Source organism: Acanthochromis polyacanthus, chromosome 3 (genome assembly GCF_021347895.1).
Source record: "Acanthochromis polyacanthus isolate Apoly-LR-REF ecotype Palm Island chromosome 3, KAUST_Apoly_ChrSc, whole genome shotgun sequence".
Taxonomy (NCBI): Eukaryota; Metazoa; Chordata; class Actinopteri; family Pomacentridae; genus Acanthochromis; species Acanthochromis polyacanthus.
The window spans coordinates 3,806,594-3,821,182 of NC_067115.1; positions in this window are offsets into that span (position 1 = coordinate 3,806,594).

Consider the following 14,589-nt stretch of genomic DNA (forward strand, 5'->3'; position numbering starts at 1 on the left):
GTTCCCAAGTAATTTCTGTTATTTTGTGCCTGACATCACTTCATCTTTGTTTTTGTGACCTTGGAGGAGTCATACTGATGCGTCAGTGCAACACCAATGATCTTCAGGGGTTTTTTCAGCTGGTTAAAAAAAAACTCTTTCCAATGTTGTTTTAAACTGCAAATGGCAAATAAACTGAAGTGAACTGAAAAGTGTGAAAATGAATACATACCCCATACTGCACAGCACCCATCGGGCTGCACATACAGCGTATAACTCAATGATTAAAGCGATTTAGGTGGTGATCCCGTCTCTCCTACGGTATTTTTTTTTTTCCAAAAGTCTCTACTGAGTACAAAAATCAGCAGAAATGCCACAATAATTACAGAGAAATCAGGCAGGATTGAACCTGAGGCCCTGTGTGTCAGCGTTAATGAGAATAACTCATATAAACCACCTGCAGATGGAAAACTCTGGATGGCTGCTGCAGAGCTGGATGGCAAAGATTACAGAAGGCCTTGGGCGAAAAGGATCGCTGTTGCTCCTGTATTGCATGGTGCTGTGTGTGTGTGTGTGTGTGTGTGTGTGTGTGTGTGTGTGTGTGTGTGTGTGTGTGTGTGTGTGTGTGTGTGTGTGTGTGTGTGTGTGTGTGTGTGTGTGTGTGTGTGTGTGTGCGTGCAGCTTCTCAGAAAAGCACGGGGTGGGGTCAGGCTAAACAGGGCAAGCAAGTCTGTAATTTGCAGCCTAAAAAATGGGGCCAGACAGCTCGTCATTCTGTGTGTGCATGTGTGCGTGAGTGTGTGCATGACTAAAGGAATACCTGTGGGCTTGTATGTGTGTACGTGCATCTTTGTTTACTGCCATTGTTGTGGTTGGTTCAGCTGCGTAAAAGCCTCAGAGAGTAAAGAATCTCTGCAGAACATGAGTGGGGATTTCACAACCATTAAATCTATCCCTAACCACAACCCAAAACATGTGTAACAGTTGGAGAACTCCCACTTCAGCAAGACAAGAATTTGATCTCGATACTCCCAAGTATGAAATAAATGAATATGAAAGTATGAAAAAAAAATGTCCATCAGGGAAAGCCCAACATATTCACTATTTATTTAAGGACGTAGCAGTTTACTGTTAATGTACATACAAGTTTTTGTCTCTCATTACAAATACTTGGACCGTAGGAACTTTCATGACTCTCAGAAAATGTGTCCTACTAACTTTTTCCTTTGGAGCCAATGTGAGGTGGACATTTATGGCTCAAGATTAAATATCTTGACAATTATTTGTTGATCATCATGAATCTCCCTCTAGTGCTATTTACAACTTGAACTTTAATCAACTTTAAATCTAAAATCTCAAAGACCTAGTTGACGGAATGGCACTGATTTTGGACATCCATGGTTCCCAAACAATTTGTCCTCCTGACTTGATGATTCCCTGAACCTTCTTTGAGCTACCCCAGCATGTAGACTTTTTAATTTATTTCATTTTTTTAAAATATCTGATCAAATACTAGATATATTTCCATTTTATTTATTTACATACATATATTCATGTTCTCCTGTATGGAGTCACAGGAGTGCCAAATCAAAATATAAATAAATAAATAAATAAATGTGGAAATATAAAGGGAAATAAATAATTAAATAAATAAATGTGGAAATATAAAGAGAAATAAATAAATAAAAGGAAAAAACAGGAAAGGTAGAAGCAAAGATAAAATTTTCCTTTTTATTTATTTATTTCTCTTTATATTTCCACATTTATTTATTTATTTATTTATATTTTGATTTGGCACTCCTGTGACTCCATACTCCTGTAGATGAACTGTGAATGATTCTACCCCCTTGTTTATTCTAGCACAATCCTTTGATCAAAATTCAAATTTGTCCAGCACTCTCTTTTTTGACCAAATACCTGCTAAATAAATGGCATCAGTTTTAAATGTGCTTTGTGTTTTTGTGGTAATTAATAGTATTGCCAGTCTACTGAAGCAACACAGCGACTCTTTTAGCTTCTAAAGTTCAGCATGCTGGTTTTGCCATTGTGACTATTGCAGTATTTAATTTGGTTCCAGGAGCTGTCCTGACCAAACTGCACAAGTGTGACACAGGCTAAAATGCCTCCTATTAACTCTGGTGACACACTGCCTGGGATAAACAACAAACTGAATGCACAAATGATCCAAGCAGTTACAAGTCGGTGGAGCTGAAAATGAGCAAAGAGAACTAGTCCCTGTATCCTAAAGTATTATAGCTGGCAGCAAAACCCAACAAGAAGTCATGTCAGTTTCCTTCTCACCTGGTCTCCTGTTGTGCAACAACTTCCACAATGTCTGTGATGTTGACCAATGAGACCCTGAAGTGCTCTTTCTGCTCACAACATGATGAAGTGAAAGATCCATTCTTGCTGTATCCACACTGCAAAAACTCCAAATCTTAGCAAGTCTATGTGTTTTATTTTTAGTCAAAATGTCTCATCCTACTTGATTTAAGATAAATTCACTTAACAAGTGATGTTTCAGCAAGATGGAGGGATTTGTTTAAAGACAATGCATCTTAAATATCTTTTTAAGTCAAAAAAATCTTGAAATTATCTTGTTTTGAGTTGAATTTTTACAAAGAAGCTCAAAATAAGTTTAACCACAGTCAAAATTGACCCGTTTTAAAGTTTGAGAATGTGGGGAAAAAACATACATTGTCACAGTGAAACTTCTGATGTCCACATTTTCAACATTTTTGGGAAATCTTTGAACATTTTTTGGTGGAAAAAAAGAAATGTTAAAAATGTTTCTTCAGGAACGTTCACAAAAAAATGTTTTTAAAGAAACTATTAGAAGTTTTACTGATATATATGGAATCCCGGTAGATATTTGTAGGCTTTTTTTTTTGGGAAGATTTTTACTCATTTTTTGAAAATATTTACAAGAATTTTCTTACAAAATTAGGGGGAATTTTTTATTAAAAAATTTTAAGTAAAATTTTTAAAGAACTATTGGAATGTGCTTCCTGAAGATTTTGCAAATTTTCAAAAAATTTTGTAGAATTTTTTTGCTGAATTTTTAGATTTTTTTTCAGACACGTACACAATATTTTTTGGTGCCCGTAAATGAGGACAACAGGAGGGTTAACACATCTCAAATTAGGAGGTTACATGAAAGCGAAAATCGATTTTTGAGCGAAAAAATGCTTTCTTTCTTGAGCATATCTGGCTTATTTTAAGACACCTAAGCTTGACAATGTTGATAAAATATAGCTTAAAAAAGTTTCCCCTGCTAATTTTAAGATCTCAAGATTCTAAATATCACATCTTATTTCAAGAAATCTTACCAAGCCATTTTTCACTTGTTCTATTCAGGCGTAAACTAACCGTGATGTCACCCGTTGGTTTCAATGCCGAGAAAATGAAGCCCGGATTTTGCTACTTCCTGGTCGCCGTTTTGGATTTTTTGGAGCCAGTGACGTAAAAAGCGTCATCAAACAGGCTGGACTGGAGAGCAACTAGGGGCAGGATTGGCTGAGGACTCTCTTATCCCGCCCACATTTTACCACAGAGGCTTCTGTTGCTGTCTATCAAGTATAGCCACGCCCCCTGGCTCCGCCAACTTTAACAATTTATTTAAAATTGAGTATTGATTTATTTTAAGATTGGCCACCTGATCTCTCATTTTGACCATGAAAACTAACGGGAAAAAAATCCTGAGCTGTAGAACATCAGTCTATCAAATTTTATTTTTTCCTAAAATGAATTGGGGTCTATGGAGAAAAAGCTTTTTGGAGCCAACCCTAGCGGACGGCGTGATATTGCAAGTTTTTGACACTTCCGGGTGGGCTTCAATTCTGGAGCCAGATGCTACGTCCACTATATATACAGTCTATGGTTCTATTGGCAGACTTTTTCAATTATTTCAAAGTAAAAGTTCCTTAAAATAAGTTTTTTTTTTCTTGTTTGGAGAGGGGCATTTTTTTTCAGTGCATGGACACATCCACAGTTATTTTTTTCCCTTTCCCTTTTAATCTTTACAGAACACAACAAAGCAAAAATCATTTGTGACATTTTTTTGCTCACATTCTAGTAGATGGTGTATAGCACCTGGTTCCTGATGATATCACACAGGTCATGAAAAGTTGTCGGGCTCCGTCTGGTTGGTGGCCAGTGCAGAGTCTCTCATGTAATTCAGACAAGTGGCAGCAAGAACTCATCACTACAATCTTTCCGTTTTAACAGACGCAAACATCACGAAGTCTGAACCTGAGAGAGAGAGGGTAGTTCAAACATTCAGGGTAGATGTGGAGGAAACGGGCACCATATCTGTTTGCTTGTACGTACAAGTTTTTCAGTTTGGTCACGCATCTCAGTGTTGCTTTGCTTTTGCATCAGATTCCCTCGCTGCGTCTTCAGAACCTGTTGCATGTCAGGAACCAGCTACCTTCAGCTGTTGGATTGTGAAAGACAGTGGAAAAAAAACATCCACCTTATGTCAAGTGAGTGTTTTTGTTGTGATCTAGCTGTCTATGCTGAAGCCACACATTAGCAAGAAAGAGAAAATGACTTTCCTCCCCTCTCCTTTTCAGCTGTATGACCTCGTATCGATCGCCACCTTTCAACCCTAAAGCTACAGCGCAGGGTCACAGTTTGTTAGATGTCTGTCACGGTCGTAAATTGCTTGGCCATGACGGACATGTAGCCACCTGAAGCTCACTGGGTTGCCTGGAGGAGAAAAGCTACTTACTGAGGCTTTGTATGAAGCTCTTGACCTTCAGTGTTGAGTATGTAGAAGTGTGTACATACGGATACACGCACCGCAAAACTTTGCATTTAGTAACGTTGGATTTAAATTGACTTGTGTGCAATTTAGTGTATATTCTTGACACTAGAATGAATAATGAGTTACTGAGTGTGCAGAAAGTTTTTGAGTTGTAGTACAATTATTCTGCATCGTGTTTGCATTCATTTGCAGAGTCCTAATTCAACCTTAAATGACAGCGGCTCAGGGGAAGCTGCGCAGCTCCTTCACTGTTCTTTTATGTAGAGTCAGCTGAAGTAGTTCAGGCATTTGATCATCGCTGTGAACTTAGGGGAAAACCCAAAGCATGCTGAGGAGATGACATACTGCATCCCATCTGACCTCAGAATACCTCAGGATGCCCCGAGAAGAACAAACTGTTAGGACTAAGAAGAACTTCCTGACTTAAAATGAAAGCAGATGAAATAAGAACACCAGGTAAGGTCGTCTTGTACAACAACAGTCGGTATTTGGAAAATGAGATTCTTAATTTATTCAACCATGATTATCCTCGCATAACCCACACATACTGTAGCTCTTTGGCAGCACTACATAGACTCCTCAAAACCGACACTGACACCAAAGGAGTCTGTGAAATGACCAGAAATCAGTTTTCTTTCTCCCAGCTCAGCACCACACAGTGCAGGGAGCAGATAAGAGCTCTGACCTGGGGCTGGTGTTTAGCAGCCGGCATTTTGTTCTTTTGCCCAGGGAGAGCATTAGGGCAGATCAGGGCCTGGATCAGTGAAGAAACTTTATCCGTCTCCTCGAGGATCGCCCTGTCAGCTGCCTTCTCTGGCTCTGAAAACCAAACGACTAAATTAGCCTTTGATTGAGCGATAAGTCAGAGCGAAGAAGCATTTTATTTTCCGGCTGTACATCTGCCCGAGGAGAAACTTACGTCCTCCAGAAAACCTTGACTTTGTTTTTATTGGGATGGAATATTACAAAAATACCAGCGGTGCAGCACTGTAAAGCAGTATACTGCCATTAAAAGGGTTGTAGTAGGACTAGTAGTAAAATCAGATGCTTGCAATTATTAATATTGTTTGTTCTTTTTTATTATTAACAAAATCAAATGTGTGAAACATTTTGGTTCATTGCAGCTGTGCTCTGAATGTGTTATTTGCATTTAGTTAACATCTTCTATATCACGCTGTCCATCTCATTTTCAGGTTGTAGCTGCAGGTTGTGGACATTAATCAGACTAACGCTAAAGACTGGAACATTTTGTCATTTCAGTCGCACACAGATGAAACCTAAGATTTTAATGCATTGGGTAAACTGAATCTCTTAAGTTTTGAGGAGGAAAGATTTAGATTCCATAGGCATTTCAATTCTGTATTTGAAATCCTTTAAATGTGATTGAATCCCTTCCTTTATAGAAATAGTTTGATCCAGCTTTAGCATTTCAGGTCAGTTTTCACCTTAAGGACTTCAGTCTTCCTGGTGATTTCCTACAGATGTAAATTACAACCTGTTACAGCAATTATTTGCAGAAACCCATTGCTAGCAACACAAAGGAGAAAACAAGCAGACAGTGACTGACTGACTGAACCCACTCCGATAAATCCCATCATTGTGCTCCTCACAGTATCCCTGCTGCTCCTGCACACATTTACCAAACAAAACCTGCAGCAGCTGAACAGAATGTGAGCAGACTTCAGATTTTGTCATTAAAAGTTGAAATGATGTGCTGAAAAACCCTCCCTGCCTCTGTCCTCCATTGACTGGCCTGCTCTGCTGGCTCAAGACAAGATTTTACCTCATTTGCACAGACCTGAATCTGCTTGTCTTTGCTCAACTCATGACCTTCACAGCAAGATAAAATAAAGCCGGCGGAGCGTGGAGCTGTGTCTGGCACTGCCATGTACCTCCTCCCCTGCCTCGGATCTGAATCACCCAGCAGCTCTCTGGCAGCGCTCTCCTTAGAGCCATTACCCAATTATTAGCAGTAAGGCTTTTACAAGGGAAATAGAGAGGAGCGAGGGGTGATGGAAACACAAAAAGACACTTCAAAGGGAAATGTTTAAAGGAGACCATGAGACAGCAGAAAAATCCTGAAATGCTTTAGTCAGTGCTGAATCTTGGCAAATAAATTTATTTAAGTTAAATACATACAGCAACAGTATCACAGTTTGATTGCACAATCTGTTTCTCACAACTCCAATAAACTGCATTCGTGTCTGTGGCGATGGGCGTGGGAGAGCTCAGCTACAGGGGAGAGAGGTGTGGAGGAGAGTGTATGGAAGCAGCGTCAGGTTAAGGTGGTGACAATTAGGCTGACCTGATTACCTCCACAGTAGCAGGCTGGAGCAGAGAACAAAAAGACGCACAGAGAGGAAGGACGGACAGACGGGCGGAGGACAGCGGACAGGACGAGGTCCGGTGGAGCGGGCAGCTTACCGGACGAGATCCTGTGGAGAGTCAGCCTGATACTGGGACTGTTTACCGGATGAGAACCGGCGGAGAGCAGGGCGGACACTGAGACTGTTTACCGGACGAGGTCCGGTGTAGCGCCAGGCAAGGAAGACTGTGTATGTATGGTGGTGGGTGGCGAATAAAAACCTGGGTTGCATTGACGAACTGCCGTGGTTATTGCACTGAGAGGACCCACAGACAGGTGCTCTGTCACAGTGTCTCTCACAAAAGAAAATCTCATCTGAAGTAGCCTCTCTAGACTAAAGTGTCTGTGGGAGTTTCAGTTTTTATGTTCCAGTTGAAAATGTCTTTCAAAGCCATGAAACTTTTACAGTCATACAATACTCAGAACTGATATAAAAAAATTAGTTTCACTTTGTGTACATCCAAACTCTGCAGTTTATTGGAGCTATTTAATGTGCATTAGTCATGCAATATAATGCACATTAAGAGTTTCTGGAAGCCCTAAAAATGTTAAAATGCACTCTGGTGTCTTATGATAATTATCAACTCTAATCTACAGCTACAGTCATAAAGTCTGGAACTGAAGTTACACTTTCATTTCACAATCTGCAATGCTGCAGTCTTAAAGTGGATCTATTGTTTTTATGAGGTGATTTAAACATTGTTAGTGCTTCAGCTTCCAAGCTTCCACTTTAAATGCTGTTATTTCTTTAAAGGCTCTGAATGTAGACTGGTTTTAGTAGCAACAAGCAAAGTGATGGTCTGATCTCTCTCTGTCACACACACACACACACACACACACACACACACACACACACACACACACACACACACACACACACACACACACACACACACACACACGGTTTGAACTTTAAAGGGGGTAACGTTCACGCAACCATGTGAGGTTATTTGTGACCCCAGCTGTATATTTATGTACAACATACCACTGTCATATGTTGAATCAGACCAAATGTCTACTTCTCAGACACCTTATTACAGTTTTTTTTTTTTTTTTTTTAACAGGAAATGGCCCCCTGGTGTGGCTAATGGAAAGTTGTGTACGACCATTTCTGATCCTGGAAACATACATATATTTTTTAACACTACACATCTTGATTTTATAGTTTTTTCTACTTCTAATGACCGCACTGTAACGTTTTGAAGTGTGTAATGACTAACAGAGCTAGTGTACCAAGATTTACTGCTGCAGCAGCCTTGCAGAATATATTCCATGCACAAAGTACCAATGAAAACAACTGCATTTTTAATTAAAAGAAATATAAACTATAAATATTGACATTAGGACATTTTCTTAAAGTAAAGCAGCATATTTCAGACAGAGGACGAACAGAGGGACTGCAGAAAGGGCAGCAAATAAGACAAATGAGAATCTTTTTGAACTAATCGAGTCCTAGGATGACAATATCAAGCTGGAAAATGGCATAATAGCTCTCTTTTTATTAAGTTGTCCGAAATGGGCTTGAGCATGACCACGGAAAATGCATGCATATGATTGGACGTTATTAGATCCACAGCTGTGAAAAATAATCATTATCTCCAATAATATTCATTGCAAAGCAAACTGCAAACACCTGGTGCCAGCAAGCCAATGCAAACACAATTTTAGAGCTTTACCTGAACTAACGTTATGCTAATTCACTTTGGGCTGCATTGAAATTATCCAAATATGTCGATTTACCAGCAAAGTCAGTCTAATAATATGATATATGACAGTATGTCAGTCACAGGAGTCATTTGTCTGCATCACACCTTTTTACTTTTTATCCTATATTTTCCTGATACTTTCAGTTTTATTATCTAATACTTGTTCCATCACTGCTTATTAGATATATTTGTGATTTATTAGCAAATGTTATTATGCAAATAAGCTGAAATAAAGTGGCAGCCATGGTGAACATGGTACCCACTGAGTCCTGCATGTTGGCATTCCTTTCACTGTTGCTGTGAATATGCTGACGTGAGCACTCAGCTTAAAGCACCGCTGTCCTCGGTGCAGCAGCACTGAGCCGCCACCTGCTTCTTTGTATTTTTATCCTGACCTCTGGACTGCTTTTCATGCAATTTACTCTCCTTGTATGACTTCATGAAAAATAAATGACAGTATCTGTGATTTATGACAAAACCAAACCAAACTGTCTTGTTTAAAAAGTGCAACACCAGTGCAACTTTTGGCAACGTGCTTGAACTTTTTTGGGTTTTGCTCTTCTGTTTTCATGCGCTTTTCTCTACACCCACCAACATAAACTTCTTGTGGCTTTTTCTTTTTGGGGCAAATCCTTTATTTCCTTCTTACATGCCAACAAAGCATTCCTCACTGTCAATTGTGAAACAAATGAATAAATAAATTAAATGAAAAACAGCTCCAAACTGGTGCCAGCGGAAAACTCACAATGACCTCAATGTGTCTCCATTAAGTAACACACATGCACACACAGTGTATCTGAAAAGAGCAGAACTATCCAGCGCTCAGAAATTACACTGCTTACTTTGGAAGGGTGAATGAAAGGATAGTTGGCTTTCTCAGCATGTCTTCCTGTCTGTTCTATTTATGCTGCAGTGCGAGATTGGAGCTCTAGAAACAGCAGATTTAGGAGATTTATATCTTGGTTGTTGCTAGAGGTACGGACCCGTACCTGTAGCCTGTGGACTACGGATACGGCACTTTCCATTTGCCAATCAGATACGCGAGATCTGGTCACGTGACTCCTGGTAGATGCTAGCGGTACGGACCCGTAGCATCGGTACTACAGGTACGGACCCTAAACCTGACCCTAACACTAACCCTAACCTTAACCTTTGCTTACCTTTCAACAGTTTGCAGTGGTTAGCAGCTTCTTGACTCGCGAGATTCGCGTACGGGTCCGTATCTGTCTGGCAAATGGAAAGTGCCGTATCCGTAGCCTGTGGGCTACGGGTACGGGTCCGTATCTGTAGACACTACCTTATATCTTGGGGGTTTTAGATTTAAAGAGTTGTAATTTTGTGACTTCAGGAATCCGCCGGGAGCTGCTTTGCAGCTTTTGTTTACCTTCCAATTTAGTTTTTTGTTTATATTTCCACAACCATCCTGGCTGCTCGTATGCTGCTACCTGCTTTCCTCTTTTTCCTCTCAGTCCTGTCTCCCTCTGACAGATGAGTGTGGTCAGAGGTCGTGTGGTTGTAATTAGGAGAGCGCTGCCTCGGCACTCGGCCCTGCTTCCTGTTTCTAATCTACGGGAGAACAGACTACAGTTCAGCCAGCCCTGAAAACAGCTGTTTGCCTCAGGCTCAGCCTTGAAACTCTCCAACTTAAATAAAACTGTCTTTAACCTGTCTTCATAGTCTTGTAACATTTATCACAACCTTCCCCTCACCCCGCCAGCTCCACACTCTAATTTCCCCCTCTGCTCTGCCAGTTACATAACTGCAGAACTACACAGACGCAGGAATGCCAAAGGCTTCACAGCGCTTATCCAGTATTGAGAGTTTGAGCAACATCTGCCAAATGAGATATGCTGAGTTGCAAATCTTGTGATGCCAACCGTTATTATTATTATTATCGGTCTGTTAGTTTTGTATCAGTAGAACAGATCAAAGAGTATTCCCTGCCTTTCGCTTTTGTGTCCAACTATTTATATCCAACATCATTATGCTGGTTTTCAAGTTGCTTTACTTTGCAGATGGCTCTTGTTATTCAGATTTAGTCTTTGGAAATTTCTCCAGCCCTAAGTGCTGTTTTCCTGTCGGTCTGTCAGCATGAAGAATTTGCAGCTTTAGTCTTGTGTTCACCATTCAAGAGGACAGAAGCCGTCCATCAATGGATCTAAGTGAGGAAGCAGTTAGGTTTCCACTTCTAAGTAGAAGCCTTCACAGAGCACTCATTGGACAGAAACATCAAGATCACAAGGGAAGCTGTGAGGGCGAACAAACTGCCATGTTGGACTGTGCTGTGCATGTTGGGGAAAACGAGAGCCTCAACACTGAAGTCTACAGAAAACCTACACACAAACCAGTTTCTGCTTTTTGATTCTCACCACTGGAACATAGACTGGGGGTCATCAGAACCTTAAAACACCAGGCTGAAAATGCTCCTACCAAGGCAGAAAAGAGGCGGAAAACACTCACATTATGAAACTGTGAGTGCATCAACTGGGCCTTCGTCAAATCATCAAAAAGACCTGGAAAACACAGCACCACAACAAACACCGAAGATAAACAGAACAGGAGGAACAACATCGTTATCTCATCGGTAGCTGAAGTATCTGAATAAACTCAGAAGGATTTTCTCCAAACACAACGTACTGGTGCACTTTAGATTCAGTAACATTTTGAGAAAAAAACTGGTTCAACCCAAGGAGAAACCACCCACATACAAGCAGAACAACGCTGTATGTGCAGTGAAGAGTGCAATGACTTGTACATAGCGGAGACTAAACAACAGCTTCATAAGTGGATGTCTCAACACAGGAGAGCAGTTCATCAGGACTAGACTCAGCATCCATCCTTCGAGGACAGCAATGTTCTCATTCTGGACAGAGAAGACAGATGATTTGAGAGATGAATGAAGGAAGACATCTATGGCAAACATCTCTAAACAGTAGAGGGGATCAACAATACCACTTATCAAGCACCTGCAGCACAGAGCTAAGATCTCTTCCCAGCAAGTTGAACCATCAGTAACATTTTAAGTTGCAACCTGGTATGATAATCATTCTCACCTTGAGGCATGTGAGACCTGCGACTATGTGAGCTGAAGTGACTAGAAAGCTGGGACTGAAAAAAGCCCCTTGGATGAAAATGAAACAACTTCAAGAACCTAAAAACCTTTCTGGTAAGCAGCCACTGTCTCCCACAGCAAAACATTAGCCTGTCAGCAAGCTTGCCTAGCAATGATCAATACTCTACGTAACCACTCCTCAGTCTTTCAAAACAAAGTCCTTGGCCTTGTCACTTTCCAAGACTGTAGCTACGATAGTCTGATTCCCTCCCAATCTTTAAGCATGCTTTCCATCAGGCAGCATTCTGCTTCTCTACAGCGTGTGTGTAGTTTGGGAAGACTCAGATTGTGACATTTCACCACATAGACCCTGGGTTATAAACATTTAAGGCCAGTCATGTCAAGTCTGATGGGACCAAACCTGCATTTGCTGAAGCCCCATTGACTGTGAAGTCCATCCATTCTTCTCCACCATGTGCTTCTCTCTTATCCTTATACTGTGGAAGTTATATCTCCTATACTTCTGAGAGACGTTTTCCTTGTTGCTCATTCATTTTGTCATCGCATCCGAGAGTTAGCGGCCGTGTGAAGGCCTTGTGCTCAGTCTTCTAGGTCTTTCGGTTTGACTGATAAACTGGTCGATAGAAAATTTGACTTTATCTCTCTCAACTGACTCTTTTCATGGAATTGAGTGAAAGATGGCGACATCATTCCCACCAGCTACATTTGCTGCTGGCAGCTCTGCAGGGCTAGCATCATTTCTTTTAAATTAGTGCCTTAAGCTTTGAGATCATTTGCAGTAAGTTTCTGATGAATACCGCAAAACTTGCAATCTTATGCTTTATTCCAAAGAGCAGAGAATATGGATATGCCCAATGCACACATTTAAATGAAGCCTCTAGCGTTGTGTACAACTTGTCAACACGCTAGGAACCCTCATAAAAATTCTTCACAGGTAAATATAGGAAAAAGACGCTGCTAATGAGATTCTTCTCATTTAGGGTTTTTTTTTCCAATGCGTTCTCTGCATCCATAATTTTGTTGCTGTTGAGAAATCACTTATACTACGCAAACTTGCAAACTGACTCTCACTTTTAACAATGTTTGTTTTTCTTGTGATACACTAAAGATTCTAAGAACTTCGTCTTCTCCAAATGTTTTGGAATAAATCCCTGAAAGGTCTCAAGTTTTGCTCAGTCACAAAGCAAGTCTTTTCAGTAAGATCAGTATCACCTAAGATCAGTTGACCTAAAATGGAAAGTGTCCCGTCAGTATGATGAGAGATGCATCTGTTTATAAGCACTGCTTGTGACTGCTGATGAGAGAGGCCTGCAAACAGCTCTCTGCAGTCCATCCGTTATCTGTATCACTTGGTTTCACTTCACTACACTCCACTATGACTTCTGTCTTTTCTGTGACAGGGCCAACAGGGAAAAGACAAAAACAGTGGACATGAGCAAAAGCAGCATTTGCAGTTGTTCCACATATTTTTGATGCTGGTGTCAAGTGGCAGCAGACAGCAACAACAAGTGTGTATCTGCAAAGCTGCATGTAATACCAACATCATGCCATGCTAGAGCCTCTGGGGAGTCATAGTGTTTTCTTTGCTTTTGAATGTGGTGCCATCATGCCTATGAGTCTGACATCGGATTTAAACAGATCTCAAACTTATTTGACATAAATCACTCCACTGTGAGGAAAAGCACGAACAAGTAGCATCGATTTCAAACAACTGCCAGTTTGTCCGGGACGAGCTGCCTCAGCAAATTCAGCTCAAGAGCAGATTATCTGATGTACAAAGAAGTCTCCAAGAAGCCCAAAGTTTCATCACTGCAAGAAACTCTTGCAACTAACGGTGTCAAAGTGCATGAGTCTACAATCGGAAAGAGATTGCACAACTTGAGCTGCATAAGACATGCCAGGAAAAAAAGGAGCCTTTGTTGTCCAAAAAGAACATTAGAGCAAGGCTACAATTTGCCAGTATGAAAACAGGAAAAGAGACAGATGTTCAAAAAATTTCACCAAAGTCACGAACTGGTGGTCTGTTGTGCAAAATGCACAAGAAGTTATTTCTTCTTGAGGGGACTTCTAAAGCCAAAGATGCATTTACTTTCTCCACATAAGAAGGATATCCTTCTAAGGATATTTTTGTTGAACAAATGCTCCAATAAGCTAATATTCTTTGTGGTGTTTCAAGTGTTTGTTTGCTCAAATATGTAAAAAAAAAAACCTACAATTTGCATGAGATGCAGGCATTTTTCACATGACTAATTAACAGCCCTTATGGTTCCTGAATCTGTCCTTGTAAAACTAATCTATACACCACTTACAAGTATCAGGATTTGTCCCTGTGCACAGGCTGTCTTAGCGCTATCCTTCAGCATATTGTCTGAACACCAGGGTGCTCATTGGGAACCGGGACTGTTCCAGCATCGCATCACTCACTTTCATAGCTGCTCTTTTACACTCATCAGGGATAATTGGAAGTGATTTTACGTCACTCGGTTGTTTATCGTTTAAGCGAAACAGCCTCAACATAGCCGGTTGTTTGAACCATTCCTATAAAAGTTGAGTTAATTAAGCTGATCGCTGTAACTGCCTGTGAAAGTGTTTAGTTAAAGTGCTGTGCATTGTTATTTTTAATGGGCCACAAAATGAGCACAAATATGTTTAAAGGCTCAGAGCTTGCACTTTCCTGTAAGAGTTACAAGTATAATTT